Below are 19811 nucleotides of genomic sequence, written 5' to 3' on the forward strand. Positions count from 1 at the left end.
ATATGAGGTAGGGGTGTGTGTGTGTGTGTGTGTGTGTGTGTGTGTGTGTGTGTGTGTGTGTGTGTGTGTGTGTCAGTACTTCCAGGACAGATTACCCTTTGCCTTTCACCAGAGGATGGTTCCTTTTTTTTTATAAGACTAAAAGTACAATATTTATCTTGACCTGTGGATAAATCGACTCAGGTTTTTGGGGTCATTTTTTGACTAAACGTTCTAGACTTATACATAAGTATATACATTTAGACTACGAATGGTTTACTCAGGCTACATCCACACTGCAGAAATAATCCAGTATGACATAATTTTAACTGCCATGGTTCAATGCCATGGAATTCTGAGAATTGTAGTTTTGCGAGACATTTCACCTTCTGTAGCAGAGTAAGCTCTGGTGCCACAACAAACTACAGTTCCTAGAATTCCATAGCACTGAGCCATGGCTGTGAATGTGTTTTCAAACTGGATTATTTCTGCAGATGCAGCCTCAATCATGAGAGTTCCAATATCAGAGGCAATATGTCTCTTGCTACCAGTTCTTGAGGAACATGAGCACTATTGTGCTTATGACCAGCCTGTCGACTTCCCAGAGGCATCTGTCAGCAACTGTGGGAATGGAATGCTGACCTAGTGAGGCCTCTGGTTTCATCCAAACTTTTGTCTCAAGCTTGGATTCTTCAGCGTCTTTTTTGCAGTTAGCTCCCTTTCCTGCTGCATCCATTCTGCCTGAACCATAGAGGGCTCATGAATGTTTAACACTTTTGAAAGAAAGAAGCCTTTTGGGGAAATTTGCTGTTTCACTAGTGAGCCCAGAGACAAAACTAGGGAACAGCTGAGATTTCCACACAGAAAGTCTGGCACTGAGGTGGAGCTTGCTACAATTCCAAGAGACAGGGACATCTTGGCAGCTTTGCTTATTCCTACATTCTAGTTATTTTCTTCCTTTTAGTCTGAAATTCTTTCCATCCTAAAGGTCAAGAAGTCTGCATTACAGCAAACCTCCAACAAATGTACACTAACACTCTCTACCATCTGTACTTGCCAAATTTAATAGGTATTGCTATTCCCACTATGGGAAGGATTATGTTACATTTGCCTGTCAAGTAGATGTTAATGTGAGGAGCCTCTCAGAAAAAGAGGGTGCCTCTACATTGTAGAAATAATGCAGTTTGACAACTTTGTAGCTGCCATGGTTCCATCCTAGCATTTGTAGTTTTGTGAGGCATCAACACTCTTTGGCAGAGAAGTGTAAAACTAGAGACTGAAACCTTAATTCAGCATCACAAATATGGCTGAACACATAAGGATTCAGATCTGCACTTTTAAAAGCTAATCCTTCTCTGGGGAAAAATGAATCTGTAAATCTTGCTGTCAATTTTGAAAAAATCAAGTTTTTTCCCCATCCCAAATATGAGGAACAGAATTTGATCTGGGCAAATTCTGATCAAAAATGGACTGAAGCAAAACGCTCCCCCTTTTGTACCAGTCACTTCCAGCTACAGTAAAACTTAGGCGTGTTACAGACCACCCAAAATGGGCGGTCTCAAGCCGCTGCCGGTTGCTGCATCTGGGAACCGCAGCAGCCAAACCGCGCGGTTCCCGGGCGCAGCAAGAAAGAAACACCAAAATGGCGCTTCTTCCTGTGCCCTGGAAGTGGCGCCGCAAGGCGCGAGGCGCACACTTGCGGCACCACTTCCGGCATGTGACATCCGGACGCTGTGCGTCTGCAACGTCAAAATGGCGGCACCCATCTCTATGCGGCGCTGCCATTTTGATGTACTCGTTACGTGCGAGGGGCAATGCGCGTCAGGAAGCGCTGCCCCTCACGCATAATGATGGCATCTCATTGGCCCACATGTAACGCGCCACAGAATTCTCATGAATAACATTCAACACCTATTTTTTGGTAATTGTTCAGAGCTTTTGAAAAAGGAAAAGAAAAGACCAAAAAGGCCACCCAGGTCATTTGCCAAGCTGTGCCAGATCATCTCCTGCTGTCTGTCTGTTCTAGTACTTTAGTTTGGGCATCACCCCAGCTCAAATCTGGATAAATCTCACTCACGATCAGCAGCTCTTCACCTGGCATTCTCTTCTATTCAGTTTTACTGTACTTGAGTGCTGCTGCTTCGCGTTAAGCCAGTAAGTGATTAGATGTTGCATTGTAATCTATACAGGTCCAGATTTACCATTAGACTGAGAGAGATATTCAGGGAGCCGACTTTGGGTAATGTGAAAAGGCAGCAAATAGTTATAATTTATTATTGTTGTATTTTTACTGCCAAGAAGATGGAAAAAGTGCTGATCTTAGTTTCCTCATTTGGGGGCGTGAGGTGGATGGTTAGGATACTTTTCTGCCTTTACAAAATTCTTGTTGAGATTAGTACAAGCATTAGTGTACAAAATATTGCAAACGTAGCTGTGTTAGTCCTTCTTTGGCAGCAGGATTCCATCACTACGCCTTAGTCATCCTTATCGGTCACTTTCCATTCCAGTCCTCTTTCCCTTCCAGAAGGCTAAAAGCTTCATGCTGTGGTATGTCACACAAAAGGTCAGGGCACTACATGGGTTTGTCAACAGGAGTTAACCTAAAACTATTTTGCTGTATATTTACACCAGAACACCAGTGAAATTAAAAAAAAATAATGAACCTGGACACTCTTCTGACAATGAAGTCCCAGAAAATGTTCACAAATCATGTAATTTGCTGCATTTGTTCCATTTCATCACACAACTTCCCTAATGGGGATGTATCAACTAAACGCAAATGACTCTTGTTCTGATAGTGTGAATGCCATCGCCCACCCATCACTAAAATGCCCCAAGTCAAACACCCCTCCTTCCAAAACACAACACTTTATGGTCATCATGGCAAACAGACAGTGCATTTTAGAAAATGTGTAAACCAAAGAAGTACAGTTGGCATTAGATGCAAAGGTGAAACCACTTTCCAGCTGGGCCCTCAAGAGAGATGCCAGAAGCCCTAATCTGTATGGTCAACAAGAAGGCAATTTGTGAGCAGTCCATACTATGATGAGGAGCAAAAATTCCCCACCCACAGTCCATTGTGAATTCACTAGGTAGCCTAGAGCAAATAGCCTTGTTGATATTTGCAGGTGCACTTGGATTTAGCCCTGAGCCTGGATCCGTAGGAATCTATAGTGGCTGGGAGCATATCTGCACAGCTAAACCTAGGGGCTGTATGCACATGCCCAAAGGCCCATGTTTCCCACAGCCTAGCATCATCCTATTTAGATGATGTAGATCAACAGCCCTGGGCTGAGAACAGGTAAACCAGATGCCATTCCAGTGGCTCTAACCCAACCCTGACCTGACTGGCCCTTAGTCCAGTCTAAAAAACCCAAATATTTGCAGTAGAATTTCCCCAAAACTCCACCATGACAACTAGTAGACCAGAAAGCCATGCACTCCCTTACCTGCTGCTGCTACCACCATTCTACCTGCAAGCCCCAGTTCTGCCCTGTGTTGTCAGGAAGGGGCACCTGGCTATGTGGATGAAGAAAGGTACACTGTTTCTGCCCTTATGAGCTGCAGCAAGATCCTGCAAATAGAATGGTAATGATGGGTGAGGTGGCGGCAGAGGCTTCATGATATGGCAGCAGGCAGGTGTCCAAATTCTTGGCTGTTGCTATGCTGGACCAGGTAAATTTCGGGGTGGCAACAGGCCAGCTCCATGGGCAGGATACATTGGGACTAGCTCCTCATATCCTGCCCATGCGTTCAGTGCCCTAGAGTGCCACCTGTCCCCATTCTTGGAGACATCAGTTCGAGTCACAGTGACATCTACACAGTTACATCCTAAATGTATTATTATAATAAGGCACTCCGTGTGGGGTTATCTTTGAATGGTGTTTGTAAACCTCATTTTTCCAAAAAGCTTTAGCCAAATTATTAAATGGGGCTGGTTACAGAAGGCACACGAATCCCCAGTTACAACAATTTTACTGGCTACCAGTCTGTTTCTGAGAGCAACGGAAAGTGCAGTAAAGCCCTATATGGCTTTGGTGAAGGCTATCTGATAGAGTGCATTCTCTCATAATTTCTGCCTGCTTCCTTAATGCCTTTTTCTAGTTTTGTGTTTAATTTTAGCTGCATGCTTTTAAGGGAAATCTTGGGGCGGGGGGGGGGGGGTCGGACTGGGATTGGCTGTTGCTTGTACCTAAACTAAAACAAGCCCTTCCAAGTGCCTGAAGTCAACACACATATTGGTGTGTCCTTCATATAATTGTTGAGAAAAAGGAAATGACACAGCCTGAGGAATAGGCTGGAGATAAAAACAACAACAACAACAGCAACACCCTCAAAAGTCAACAGGAGTTCTGAAATGTCCAGAAAGCAAATCTTTCTCAATAAGAGCAGCTCCAAGACAGGATAGTTGGGAGCAATTTGTGATTTGTGGAGATGTCAACCAAATTGCTCTTTTATGGGGCTGGATTGAAGCTACAAGACATCATGCCACAGCTATCAACATGAAAGCATACTGGGAGAGAAAGAGAGAGAAGGAAGGAAAGAAGGAAGGAAGGAAGGAAGGAAGGAAGGAAGGAAAGAAGGAAGGAAGGAAGGAAGATGTTGCTTCCCTATAGCAGCAAGAACAAAGAGTGTCGCTCTCCTATAGCATCAACATCAACAGAACATTCCTGGGTTGTTCCCCTTTCTGTCTATCACATATTGACCATCACCCTTCAGCTAGACTTGTGAACCAGTCTTATTCTTAAAGCATTCTCTGAAACTGCACATACGTAAATAAACTGAAGTCAGTCAGTCAGTCAACCTTTATTAGGCATACAACAACAACATACATTTACAATAAAACTTCAGGATCGTTATTAAAATTTAAGCCATAATCTTGTTGCCTCCACCAGAAAATTGGCCTTTAGCCTGGTAATATGCGGGTTCCGATCTTCCAATAAATATTGCACTGATAACCCATCCAAACAGATATGACCGTTCACGGGCCATTTATGCTGGTGTTAGTGTTGTAATATTGATGGGTATCCTACCATTGACTTCACTGATAAACTGAAGTCAATGGTAGGATACCTATCAATATTACAACACTAACACCAGCCTAAATAATCCATGCACCTTTGCGTATGTTTACAGTAGAAACCTCCAGGTAAAGAATTGACCACTTAGGCCAAACATATATTTAATGTTCAAGCCCTTCCCCCAGCATACGATTCTGATCTGTCATGATTGTTCACTTACGGCTGTCAGATCAAAATGCTTCAGTGACAACAGCCTGCACCCTCCCACTCCTGTCATACTGATTCTAAGTCTAAGCACCCTAAAATGCAATAACTGTATACATATTTTCCATATCTACACTTATCTTGGAGGCCCCTCCTTCCCTCTTCCTCTTGATGGCATTGGTGACCCATCCTAGGTTGGGGGTTCATTCACTTATGAAGCACAAGCCACCAGCTGAAAACCAGTGGCACTGGATTCTTAAAAAGGCTATGTCCACATTAAAGAGTCTGTTGATTGCTTCTTTTTCTCTTCTTTTTTGAAAGATGCTGTTTAACCTGTCTGGTGGTAATGGTTTTGGGAACAGGGAAAAGATTTCATCCACATTTTAAAAGTGAGATTACTTCACTTCAGATGCCCTAGACTAGTGGTTCTCAACCTTCCTAATGCCACGACCCTTCAATACAGTTCCTCATGTTGTGGTGACCCCCAACCATAAAATTGTGGTGTCTCGGTTCCTACGACCATCAGAAATATGTGTTTTCCGAAGGTCGTTTGACCCCCAAAGAGGCTGTGACCCACAGGTTGAGAACCACTGTCTTAGACTAAAATGAAGACCAGAACAGTCCTTTGGAATGATGCAGTTCTTTTGAATTTTATGATGAAATTCTCAGCTCTGAAATTGCATTAAAATGCCTGTAATAGGGAAAGCTGTGTACAAAAAGAAATGTTAATATCACTGATGTGTAAAGTAGAGAAAACAGGTATATGACATACAAAATTGGCCTGGCTTGGGTACTGACTGCTGCGTTCATTGCTAATTCTCTCCTGCGAAAGAAATGCTATGATGCACTTTTTGCCAACTGACAATTACAGAGTCTCTCTCTTTTCCTTGCCACCTCCCTCGATTTCCACACTGCTAATCAAATCATCCCAGCTTAGAAATGAAGCCATTGCTTCATATAAGTAGGAGGGCAAAGAATGAGTTGGCCACCTAAAATCCATCAGATCCAGAATGATCTAGTTTCTACAAAAAGTACAGAAACATAGCAAGCACTTTTTTCACTGCTCCATATCATCAGAAATGAGGACACATCTGCATTGCTCAACTCTTTTGATACGCTTAAGGGAAAATAATGTAATAAAGATGACCAGGCAGATTCAGGAATCATCCTGCTAGCATAAACTCTACTATATCAAACTTTGAACAAACTCTGTGTTATGCAGCATTATGTGAAAAATTCTGAACATTCAGAAATAGTGTGTTCAGTGCCTCTGTCATAACTAAGTTTGTATACTTAGTAAATCACACTTGACAGGAGAGAACATTTCAGGGTAAGGTGAGGAACCCTGACTGTTCCAACATTTTGGACTTCAACTCCCATTAGCCTCGAAGAGTATGGACAATAGTAAGAGACTAATGGAGTTCTAAAACATCTGGGTGGCCAGAAATTCCCCATCTCTAATTTAAGAAAACACCTCCAAAACTCCTGCAGATAATTATTATTTATTATGCTTATGTATTTTGATTTATTTTTAACCACTCACACAAGAAAGGATCCAAGGTAGCTCACAGTGTAAGTTAAAACAAAATACACCTAAAACAACTGATAATACAAATGTTTTTCTTTAAAAAAACACAATTATATAAACAGTCTATTAAGATAGTTTAAGGCTCCATCTGCACTGCAGACATAATCCAGCCTGACACCACTTTAACTGCTATGGCTCAGTGCCAAGAAATTCTGAGATTTGTAGGTTGGTGGTGGGCACCAGCGCCTTCTGAGTACAAAACTACAACTCCCGGAATTCCATAGCATTGAGCCATGGCAGTTAAAGCTGTGTCAAACTGTTTTATTTCTGGAGGGCAAATGCAACCAAAAACCCTATCAAAACAGTTTAGAAAGTATTTCAAATATAGCAATGAGAATAAAAGCACAGCACCTTTCATTAAAAGATCCTTCTGCAAGCAACTAGTTAAATGCAGAAAGCCTGTCTAAATAAAAGCATCTGCACTGGCTGGCAGAAATAAAAAGGAACCAAGCTAGCCTCCTGGAGAGGGGGGAATTCCACTGCCTGAGAGCAGCAACCAGTAAGGCCCTTCCTCTAATGAGAATAAGCTATACAGAAATCAAAAAGCTTCACAGACCTTACAACTTTCCGGTACTTTCTGGTGAGGATGTTGTGTAGTAAAAGACGTGATGGTGATAATTTCTAAAAGGTCCAAGTTCCCTGGTTTGAAGAACTGTTTAGGTATTTGTGGAACAAGTTCCTCAAATGCACACCTGGCAGCTTTTTTCCTGTGTTTCCCCAGATGATGTGGTGGGAAATGTGTGGCCCTCCAGGTACTGTTTCACTGCAGCTTTTACCATTGGCTATGCTGCCTAGTACTGATAGGAGAACAGGGCCACAGAGTCCCCAGCCCTAGAATAAAAGAATCCTAGAGTTGGAAGAGACCCCAAGGGCCATTCAGTCCATATCCATTCTGCCATGCAGGAACTCTCAGTCAAAGCATTCCTGACAGATGGCTATCTAGCCTCTGTTTAAAAACTTCTAAAGAAGGAGACTTCACCACACTTCAATGGAATGTGTTCCACTATCAATAGGTTCATACTGGAATCTCTTTTCCTGTAGTTTGAATCCACTGCTCCAGGTCCTATTCTCTGGAGCAGCAGAAAATAAGCTTGCTCTATCCTCGATATCACATCCCTTCAAATATTTAAATAGGGCTATCATATCACCTCTTAACTATCTCTTCTCCAGGCTAAGCATACCCAGCTCCCTAAGTCTCTTCTTGTAAGGCATGGTTTCCAGACCCCTCACCATTTTACTTACCCTCCTCTGGACATGCTCCAGCTTGTGACCAGCTTTTCTGAACTTTTGTGCCCAGAACTGGACAATGTATTCCAGGTTAGGTCTGACTTGTTACTTTAACAATCTTTTCTCCAATTTCACTGGATTACCTTTATCTTTATTACTTAAGTAATATCCATACATCTGGGGCTTTATAAAGAATGAGAGAGAAATCCTTGCGTGGGGGATGTACACTCAGTAAACATCACAAGGGAGACAACTGATGGAGGGGTGGGATGAAGGCAAGAGTAAATGGAAAGAAGATGCTAAGATTATATCTACATTCTTGTAAGGACAGAACAGAAGAGGGCCTAGAGGACATGTTTCATCTCCTATTGAAGTATTACAATGAGTCATATACTTGCATTTAAAGTGATGGCTCTCAGCTTTTGTCCTTCCAAATATTTTGAAAATCAACTCCTAGAAACCCCAGCCAGCATGGCCAAGGGCCAGACATTCTGGAACCTAAAGTCCAAAGTATCTGGAGGACTCACAGTTGAGATCACTCCTGCACGTCTTTTTTTAAATAAAAGGGGACATCTGATGGACTGCCACTGCCCCCCCCCCTGACATTTGTCACTGATAAAATAGTAGCCTCACTTTATTTAATGGTGTAGCATTGAGCCATGCCCCCTCCAATATTTGGATTCTAACTGCTAGTAGTTGTGATAATAATTCCACTTACTGTGCAACAATCTTCATTTAAAAAAAAAAAAGCGGGAGATGACTCAACCAAGTCATCTTGGCCATAGCAGGAAAGATTCTAGAGCAGATAAGGAGATAGAAAGGAATGGCATGATCACTAAAAGTCAATATGGGTTTCTCGAAAATTAGTCAGGCGAGACTAATCTTCTCTGTCTTCATCCCTCCCTCCCTTTCTCTTTTCATAGAGCTACAAGCTTGGCAGATGAAGGGAATGCTGTGGATGTACTATATCTTGATTTCAGTAAGAACTTTGATAAAGTCTGGGAACCACATATAGAAATGTACTTGCTATAAAGTCTGGGAACCACAATTCAAAAAGGATGCTGACAAGCTGGAGTGTGTTCAGAGGAAGGTGACCAATGTGAAGTCGAAGGCTTTCATGGCCGGCATCCATAGTTTTTTGTGGTTTTTTCAGGAAGAAACTCTGCTAGAACATGGCCACATAGCCTGAAAAACCCACAAAAAAACTAACGAAAGCGACCAAAATGGTGAAAGGTCTGGAAACCATGACCTATGAGGAGAAACCTAGGGAGTAGGGGATGTTTAGCGTGAAGAAGAGAAGGTTAAAAGGTGACATGATAGCCATGTTTAAATATTTGAAAGGATGTCCTTTTGAAGATAGAGCAAACCTTTGTTTTCTGCTGCTCCAGGGAATAGGACTTGGAGCAATGGATGCAAACTACAGGAGCAGGGATTCCACCTCAACATTAGGAAGAACTTCCTGACAGTAAGAACTCTTTGACAGTTGAATACTCGGCTGCCTGAGTGGTGGAGTCTCCTTCTTTAGAGTTACTTATTGATTTATTTCATTTATATACCACTTTTCTCCAGGAAAGGGACAGAAGGCAGCTCACAGGTAAAATGGTAAAAAAACATTACAATTTTTTTAAAATAATTAATTTTTATACAGAAGGTGGATGGCCATCTGTTGGGAATGCTTTGACTGTGCCTTTCTGCATGGCAAGGGGTTGGGCTGGATGGCCCTTGTAGTCTCTTACAGCTCTTTGATTCTATTAACAAGCAGCAGGAAAAGCTTGACTCATACAGTACTCTCTTTTGTTTTTAAATAATCTCTGAAGTAGTTTTGTAACTATTTAGCTTTGCAATGCTCATCCATGATTTTATGGATGTGTTACAAGCATTAATCTGAGAGGACGTTAAAATACAGTTAAAAACTGTTGCAGAAGGGGGTGGCTGCTGCAACAGTTGCTTCAAACGAAGTCTTACAAAATTCAGAGCCACACAGACCCTACTGGATCACAACCTACAATTCCCTGAAGTCATTATGGCGGAGTAGGTCCTTCAAGAAAATTGATGTTGTCAGTAGCTACTAATAAAATTAGCATGCATTAATCAATTAACTATGAAACAGAGAATTTAAGTGACCAAAGCCTCCTCTCTCAACCCAGGATTTTCTCTGCCCCGTCCCGGATCCGTCCCTTCTCTCTTGCTGCCCCTCATTCCTGGAATCTTCTTCCTCTGCATGCACGGCTCATCACTTCCCTAACCAGCTTTAAGGCTGAGCTGAAAACCATATTGTTTAGGGAAGCATTCTCAGGGAATTTGTGATTGTCATCTGGCTGTCTGATAATGTTTGATGTGATCTGATCTGCTTTTATATTTTGTTTTTAATTTGTCTTTTCTTTTCTACATGGTAATTTTATCTATTCCTCTATTTAATTGTTACTATCTTAGAGTGTATGCCTTGGGCAGGCTTTTATATTTACTCCTTAATTTTACCGACTCTGTACAGCGCTGGGTATAATTACAGCACTCTAGAAATAAAGTTTAATAATAATAATAATAATAATGGTGGGGGGGGGGGGAATTATGGACTTAACAATGTTCCAGTGTTGAAGAAAACAACATGAAAAAAGTGGTTTGCATGATTGGATTGAAGTGGTGACATTCAGTAAGCATACTGGAATAGTCAACCATGGGTTTTAAATTCATAATTAAGTTAGTTAATTGATATTGGCATATACTGGTCTGACAAGTTATGTAATACATAATTATATGGGTACATAAGGCATAAAATCCCCAAACTGCTTTTCCCATCCATGGTGGAAAGAATAAAAAATAAAGTATGTTATACTACCCTTTCACAGCACTCAAACTCTGCTGCCTGCAGTAGCTGCCTCACTCTGTCTTATGGCAGGGCCAGCCCAGTACAAGTGGCATACAGTTAGAATTCAAGAATGTGAAGCTCATGGACTTGTAAGCATGACTGAAACTGAATCAAAGTCTTAATTTCAGCAGTAGCGTTTGGATTCCTCTCCATTGACGACCCCTTGTCGTGAGGGAGAGGCTTGCGCACCCTAATGAAATTGTGAGCTATGCAGGCGGTGATATAATAGCCACTGGCAGGGCCTCCCATGCCAGACAGGTCACAACTGAAGGGTCTGACCAAGAACGCCAAAGGGCAGGATGGGCTCTCTAGCCCTATGGCAACCATCCTAGGAGAAGGAAAACTCTAATCCCAAACCCGGGCAGTGCTTGTCTAACCCTGTAAGGTCAACCATCTAAGAGAAGGAAATTCTAATCAAACCTACAACCCAAGGACCTCGCTGCTACCATCCATGTTTGTCAAGGCCGCAGCAGTCGAACCTCTGGTTTAAAGGGTGAGGCCAGTTCTGTGCCCACTGCGCTCCACCAGAAAAATTCATTGCACAGGCTCAAAGGATACATCCAACTTCTGAAAAAGCCCTGTAGTGATAGGCGAGGGATGAAACTGCAGGTGTAACGGTGCACTGGAAGCTGCAGACCCAACCCTGCATGCAGGCAGTTCAGGACTTTGGTCTCTTGAGATTGACCCAGGAGATGAGTCTTGTTCGGCAGCATCCTGAATGACCAAGCAGCCTTTTTTAAGGAGAGCACTGCTTGCTCCATACGGAGAGGGGCCTAGAAAAGGTGGCCTAACGAAAGCTCATCCCCATCTGCCCAGTTGGCTAGCCGCGGCCAACAGGCATCTTCTGATGCAGTCAAACAAAGACAAAGAAACAAAGGCACACACCAGCCTCCAAAGGTGGAAATAGACTAACGCTTGCATGCTGGAACATCAGAACCATGCAAGATTCTGCAGATAGTGGACGTCCTGAGCATAATTCTGCTCCAATAGCCCATGAATTGTCACGACTTAACATTGACATCGCTACTCTTAGTGAAGTTCATCTACACGAGGAAGGCAGCCTTAAAGAACACGGTGCTGGCTACACACTCTACTGGTCTGGCAAACCCAAAACTGAAAAACATCTTTCAGGTGTAGGCTTTATGATCAAAAACTCCATTGCCTCCAAACTTGAAACCTTGCCAACAGGACACTCTGATCGCATTATCTCCCTACGCCTCCCACATGTTGTTCTCTTCAGTATATATGCCCCAACTATGCAAGCCGACCCTGTGAAGAAAGACAAATTCTACTCAGACCTACGCCACCTTATACAGAAAGTCCCTGCAGAAGACAAAATCATTATCCTTGGTGACTTCAATGCCAGAGTAGGAAAGAACTTCGAAGCCTGGAAAGGTGTTTTAGGCAAGCATGGTGTTGGAAACTGTAATGATAATGGAAGCCTCCTGCTAGAGTTTTGTGCAGAACAACAGCTGACTATTACAAACACCATCTTTCAGCAGAAAGATAGCTTGAAGACAACCTGGATGCATCCTCAGTCCAAACACTGGCACCTCATTTACTATATCCTGGTGCGCCAGAGAAATAGTCGAGATGTCCATCATACCCGAGTGATGCCCAGTGCAGAATGTCAAACAGATCATCGCCTCGTAAAATATAAACTAAATCTTCATTTTAAGTTTAATCCTAAGAGGGGTGGCATCCTAAAGAGAAGACTCCAAGTCAACAATCTTCAACAAGCTGCCATGAGAGACAACTTCCAGGCAAATTTGCAAACAAAACTTGAAGACCATCCTGTAGACTCTTCTCCTACAGTGCTTTGGCAACATATCAAAAACAGCAACCTGCAATATGCGGAAGAATCCTTAGGATTCTCCCTCAAGAAAAATCAAGACTGGTTGATCCAGAAGCTGTTGGCAAAGAAGAGAACTGCTCACCAGGCACACCTCACCCAGCCATCCTGCCATGTAAGAAAAGCAGCCTTTCGCCTTGCATGTAGTCAACTCCAATAAAAAATCTGAGACATTCAGAACAATTGATGGATCAATTTAGCAGAAAAGACACAACGTTGTGCAGATCTGGGTGATTCCAGTGGATTTTACCAAGCTCTTAAAGCAGTGTTTGGACCTACATACCAGGTCCAGAGTTCCCTATACAGAACAGACGGTCAAACACTAATTAAAGATAAAGCTTCCATTCTGAACCGATGGGCTGAACATTTCCAAAGCGTCTTTAGTGCCAACCGAGTAGTCCAAGACTCAGCTATTCAACATATGACACAACAACCGATGAAACATGAATTGGACATAGCTCCCACTTTGGAAGAAAACCTCAAAGCCATACAGCAGATGAAAAAAGGTAAGGCAGCCAGGATTGATGGAATTCCACCTGAAGCTTGGAAACACGGAGGTTATGTATTCCATGCTAAATTCCACAAGCTCCTTGTGAGTTGCTGGGAAAAAGACGAACTGCCATCAGATCTCCGAGATGCAGTCATCATCACCCTGTATAAGAAAAAAGGAGCAAAATCCGATTGCTCAAACTATCGAGGTATAACACTGCTCTCCATCGCTGGAAAAATCCTTGCAAGGATACTCCTGAACAGATTAGTCCCTGCTATTGCAGAAGAGCTTCTCCCTGAAAGCCAATGTGGCTTTAGAGCTAATAGGAGCACTACAGACATGGTATTTGCCCTTAGACAACTGCAAGAGAAATGTAGAGAGCAGAACAAAGGACTCTATGTAACATTTGTCGACCTCACCAAAGCCTTTGACACCGTGAGTAGAAAAGGTCTGTGGCAGATCCTGGAACGACTAGGATGCCCCCCCCCCAAAAATTCCTCAAAATGATCATCCTGCTACATGAAGGCCAGCAAGGTCAAGTCAGATATGGCGACGCTCTCTCGGAGCCCTTTCTAATAACTAATGGTGTGAAACAAGGTTGTGTTCTCGCTCCAACTCTATTTACAATCTTCTTCAGTATGATGCTCCAAAGGGCTATGGCAGATCTTGAAGAAGAAGATGGCATTTATATACGCTACCGTACCGATGGTAGCCTGTTTAACTTAAGCCGTCTGAGGACTCGCACTAAGACTCTAAACTATCTAGTCCGTGAGCTGCTTTTTGCTGACGATGCTGCCCTCGTTGCCCATATGAAAGCAGCTCTGTAGCACCTAACATCTTGTTTTGCTACTGCTGAAGAGCTCTTTGGGCTGGAAGTCAGTCTGAAGAAAACGGAAGTTTTCTACCCGCCTGCACCTCAGGAAGAACACTACCATCCTCACATCACTGTTGGCAAATCTTTGCTTAAGTCCGTTCAGCAGCTCACTTACCTGGGAAGCATCATCATCATCATCATAATAATAAAGTTTTTATTTATATACCACTTTTCCTCCAGATCAAAGTGGTGTACATACGGTAAAACTCTATAACACATGTCAAATACAATATTAAAAACAGTTATAAACATTCAATTTTTAAAAACGGTGTAACTAGGATAGTTGGGATATCAATTATGGGTAGTCGTCCTATCTGGTTGGGGAATACTTTCTAGAGAGAATCGGGAGGGTATGCTAACTGGAAGAGATAGGTTTTTAATGCTTTCTTGAAGGCTTCCACTGTACAACTGGATCGAATCTCCTCCAGAAGTGCATTCCAATGAGTTGGAGCTGTCATTGTATAAGCTCTTTGGTGAGTTGTTACCAATCTCACCTTGGGGTGTTCAAGCAACAGTTTCCCCGTTGTTCTGAGAGTGCGGGGCGGATTATGTAGGGAGAGGCGTTCCCTCAAGTAACTCGGGCCCAAGCCATGTAGGGCTTTAAAGGTAACAACCAACACTTTGTATTGAGCCCGGAAGCTAATTGGCAGCCAGTGAAGATATTTTAGTATAGGAGTTATGTGGTCCGACCTAGAGGTCCCAGTGACCAATCTGGCTGCAGCGTTTTGAACCAACTGAAGCTTCCGAACCTGGTACAAAGGTAGTTCCATGTAGAGCGCATTACAGAAATCCAAGCGAGAGGTTACCAGTGCATGTACTACTGTTTCTAGGTCCTTTTGGTCCAGACAGGGACACAGTTGGCGTTTCAGCAGAAGCTGGTACCAAGCACTCCTGGCCATTGCATCCACTTGAGATGATAACTGTAGGGATGAATCCAGGAGTACTCCCAAGCTGCGAACTTTGTCCTTTAGGGGAAGTGTGACCCTGTCCAGGACTGGATGGCAAATTTCCCTGCCTGGACTTGGGGTACCTATCACAAGTACCTCTGTTTTCTCTGGATTCAGCTTGAGTTTGTTTTTCCTCATCCAAGGAAAATGCCAACATTGATAAAGAGATTGATCACAGACTAGCAAAGGCATATAGTGCATTTGGAAGGCTTCACAAAAGTGTCTGGAGTAACAAACACCTGAGGCGAAGCACAAAAATCAGTATGTATAGAGCCATTGTACTGTCTATTCTCCTTTATGGGTCTGAAACATGGGTCACCTATCGCCAACACCTACGCTTTCATCAGCGCTGTTTACGCACAATTCTAAATACAGTATACACTGGACTAATATGTGACAAATGTTGCTGTCCTTGAGCAAGCAGGGATCACCAGCATTGAGGCTATGCTATTGAGGATGCAGCTGCTCTGGGCAGGACACATCTTTAGGATGGAGGACCATCGCCTCCCAAAAATAGTACTGTATTCTACAGTGAACTCGCCACGGGTCAAGAGCATAAGAGGGGCACTCCAAAGAAGAGATACAAGGACTCCCTGAAACAACATCTCAGTCTCGGCCAAATTGATCACCAACAATGGTCTGCCTTGGCCTCGCATTGGGAGGCATGGAGACGCACTATCCACGATGCTGCAGCCTTTTTTGAAAGCTCATGCCGAACGAGTCTTGAAGAGAAACGACAACGCAGAAAGAACCACAACCCGGAAACATCACCCAAGGAGATTTTCTGCTGTGCTTTCTACAACCGGACTTGTTTATCTCGGACTGGCCTTTTTAGTCATCAGCGCGCTTGTAGAAAGCGCAGGATGAGTCCTTCCTGAATCTTCGTTTGTGAAGAAAAGCCAGAGATAGTTTAGATTCCAGTGTGGTGTAGTGGTTTGAGTCTTGGACTAAAACTCTGGAGACCAGGGTTTGATTTCAGCCTTGAAACCCTCTGGGTATCCTAGGGCAAGCATATGCTCTCAACCTCAGGGGAAGGCAATGGCGAATCTCCTCTGAACAAATCTTGCCAAGAAAGCCCCATGATAGATTTACCTTAAAGCTGCCATAAGTCAGAAATGACTTGAAGGTATACATGAACAACAAAAACAATGGGAAGCCCCCAAATTCTTACTGCAAATCACCCCAAATTCTGTCAGGAGATCCTTTATGTTTACCTTGATATGGAAAGCAATACTGAATCAATATTAGATCATTTTTATATAAAGATCTCTCCTAAGTAAACATGCATAAGTTTAAGGGTGGCTTAACTCCAATCTGCAGTACTCTTCTTATGGAGTAAAATTAAATGGGACTGGTATTGTTCTGGTGTTGTGCCATTAGGTAATTCTTCAAAAAGTGATGAACTGAGCCTAAAACATACTAGGCAGGCCACTAAATATGCATGGAGGGAACAGCCTGTCAACGGTGTCAGCATCTCAAATCATAATCTCATAAGGAAGATTATACAATTTATAATCTTGCATTATACTTATACTGGCAACAGACTTGCTGGTGCAAATTTTAAATGACTGATCTACTTTAACATGGGCTTTCTGTCCTATTTAACTACCAGATTGAAACAGCTGGGGGCTGTCCAATTTGGACTGCAACAGTTTAGATTTCCTTCGCTCTCCCCCCCTTTCCAGGGCCTCTATTTCAGTTTTTAAAAACCGTTTACACAGCTCCTTATTATGTTATACCATGTCCAATTTGAATCTTAATAAGTAAGTAACTTTGCTATGAGTAACTCATAGAGTGGAAGGATAGATACACGACTTTGCCCTGCATTTGCCCAGTAAATTACAAATCCAGATGGTTTTACTCGGTTGCTCTCTGACACCATCTTGAACCTTCAACCTGGCTGCGTATCTTCTCTCTCGGATGCTCTAATGCCCCTTCTCTGTGCATTTAAATCTCTTTCATCCACAGGGGATGGATACCTGCCAAAAAGGCTTCCACTCTCTTCCTCCTGCACATCATGGGCATGATACAGCCACCACCGCCTCCTTTCAAACCCTGGAATGTTACAGACAGTGTTCCCACCAGCCCTATAAAAATCTTTTTTTAAAAAAGTATTGTCACTCAGCCAAGAATCTGGATTTATGAACATATGCCCACCTCCTTGCCTTTTTCTATCAAAAAAAGATTTAAGCTCAATTTTCAACCAACTAATGTCCCTTGTCCTCATTCTCTTCTTTAAGATCCAAAAGAAAGCCCCAAAGGCCCCTCCGAAGAGAAAAAATGGGGGAACCCTACTTCCGACCGTTAATTCTCTAACAATTGTGAATCACAAGAATCTGTACCAGGAGGACACATGCTCCAAAAACACCTCTCTCGGCCCTGAGATGAAACGCAAATTCGCAAACTGCTATTGGATTTCCCTCCTTACACTGCAATCCTAGGCATATTGATTCAGCGGTAAAACCTGTTATATTCAGAGGGACTTACTGTTGTGTAAATATGCATGGGATTGAATCCAAAACTAGAACAGACCCACTGAAATTACAGTTGACCCTCTGTATCCACGGATGTTTCATCCAAGGGTTCAAACAGTCCTGACATGAATATATATATATATATATACACACACACACTCCAAAAAGCAAACCTTGATTTTTTGCCATTTTATATAAGGGATACCCTTTCACTATACCATTGTATTTAACGGGACTTGAGCATCCACAGATTTCAGGGTCCTGGAACCAAACCCCCAGCGGATGCCAAAGTCCAAATGTATTAGTCCCCACTTGCATAAATCCTGTTGATTTCCATGGGTCTGCTCTCATTGAGGCGATGGTTGGCATCAGCCCAGATGGTGCCCAGCAAGTGGATCCACAGAATTAAAATTTGGTGGTGCCAAGTGCCAATGCCTCCCCTAAACACACACACAAACACTGACTACTGAGAGTGCGGTGCTTTGCACTGCATCCACATGGCAGAATTAATCTAGTTTGACACCGCTTGGAGTGCCACGGCTCAATGATAGGGAATTCTGGGCATGGCAGTTGGTTGTGACACCAAAGCGGTGCCAACTGCCATGCCCAGAATTCCCTAGCCTTGAGCCATGGCACTCCAAGCGGTGTCAAACTAGATTAATTCTGCCATGTGGATGCAGCCTTGGCTTTTGGAAAAGCAGACGATAAAGCTTCCAAAGATGGAGTGTGGTGTGGGAGGCATTTGCTCCTTCCAAAGAGAATAGCAAAGGTTTTGGCTCCAAAGCTGCTAAGCAAAAAGCAACTTTGGAGGCATCATCCCAGCCACAGCGACGCAGTCCTGGCACTCCTCAGGGGGCACCAGGTCTGGAAAGTGCCACTTACCATTGGCATCGCCTGCAGGAGGCTGCTCCGATCTTCCCCATCCTGAGCTTCAATCCCCACATCTCTTTGGCCAGGCTCTTTTTCTTTCTTTCTTGGATTGGGGCGGCGAAGAAGGCTCCCAAGTGCAGCTTCTCACTTTGCTGGTCTTTTTTGAAATGAGAGAAAGAAAGAAAATCATGTCAGGAAGGGGAGGGCAGAAGCAAGAACTGCAGCTTGCCTTTCTCTCTCTCTCTCTCAGTCTCTCAATCTCTCTTTCCCCCCTCCTTCCCTTTGCAAAGAAAGGCTGGCGGTGATGATAATGATGATGGTGACGATGGCAAAGAGAGATGTTTGGGAAGGGGCTCTGGCACAAGTTTTCATGGCCAAGCACAAAAGAAAGGAAAAGAGAGCAGGGCTGGGGGATGGTGGTGTCCCAGAGTGCCCTTCCCTTCCCATAGAAAAAGAAGGGGCGAAGCCCAACATGAAGCCATCTCTGCCTTTCAGGCAACAGATCCCTCCCTTCTTCTTCCAAAGTGGATCCCAAACCACTCTGATCCAGGGATGGAGAAGCTTTCCCTTTTCTGGGGACACATTTTTGGGGCTATTTCTCTCACCAGGGAGGGAGAGTGGGCAACTGGAAGAAGCAGGAAAAAAGAAGATTGAGGAAGGTGGTCCAAAACACACTGCAGAAATAATCCAGTTTGGGACTGCTTTAACTGCCCTGGCTCTGTTCGAGGTCATTCTGGGAAGTGTAGTTTTGTGAGACAATTCTCAGCCTTCTTTCTTAGAAGAGAGCTTCAGTGCCACAATAAACTACAATTCCCAGGTTCCCCCATCACTGAGCAAAAAGAGGGGTTTAAAGCAGTCCCCAAAGTGGATTATTTCCACAGTGTGTTTTGGACCTTAGGATCAGAAAAAGCAGAATCAGAATCAGAAAAAGAAGAATTGGAATAATTAATAATAATAATAATAATAATAATAATGGGGGGGGGGGGGGGCTCCACTGACATTTATCTTTTATTCTCGAGAGATGGCTCTTTCCCCTTGAGGGTTATTTCTTAGGCTCCTGTTTTTCATCCATTTCTCTTAAATAAACCCCCCAAAAGGGCCCTGGGGATCATGAGAGACCAAAGGGACCCACCCTTGTTCTCCATCCCAAAAGGATCTGTTGCAGAGGAGGAGGAGGAGGAGGAAAGAGAAACCCTCTGTCTTCCTCCCTTGCATCTCTCTTCTGCCTCAAAAGACCCCCCTCCTCTGCCTGCCTCTGCGCTACAGAAATAACCCAGTTTGAGACCGCTTTAACTCTGTTGTCTGGCTCTTTGCTATGGAATTCTGGGAGTTGGAGTTTGTTGTGGACCCAGAGCGGAGCAGAGCTACAACAAACTCCAACTCCCAGAATTCCATAGCAAAGAGCCAGACAACAGAGTT

The 19811-nt window shown here is 43.4% G+C and overlaps 1 protein-coding gene across 3 annotated transcripts in view; it reads right to left on the minus strand.

Annotated features, from left to right (window-relative positions):
* The window catches only part of TMEM200B (transmembrane protein 200B), a 31705-nt gene extending 12043 nt beyond the window's left edge, over positions 1-19662 (minus strand). Inside the window, exons 1-2 of one of the 3 annotated variants that reach the window (XM_042440173.1) lie at positions 19525-19662; positions 18405-18549 (exon numbers count right to left, since the gene is read on the minus strand). The gene's annotated coding sequence lies outside the window, so the exon portion shown is untranslated. Of the gene's footprint in view, positions 1-3428; positions 3554-18404; positions 19202-19391; positions 19459-19524 lie in introns of those variants that run through there. The other 2 variants (XM_042440174.1, XM_042440172.1) reach the window with 2 other exon arrangements.
* Between the last annotated feature and the right edge of the window lie 149 nt (positions 19663-19811).

Source organism: Sceloporus undulatus, chromosome 9 (genome assembly GCF_019175285.1).
Source record: "Sceloporus undulatus isolate JIND9_A2432 ecotype Alabama chromosome 9, SceUnd_v1.1, whole genome shotgun sequence".
In the NCBI taxonomy this organism is placed as follows: Eukaryota; Metazoa; Chordata; class Lepidosauria; order Squamata; family Phrynosomatidae; genus Sceloporus; species Sceloporus undulatus.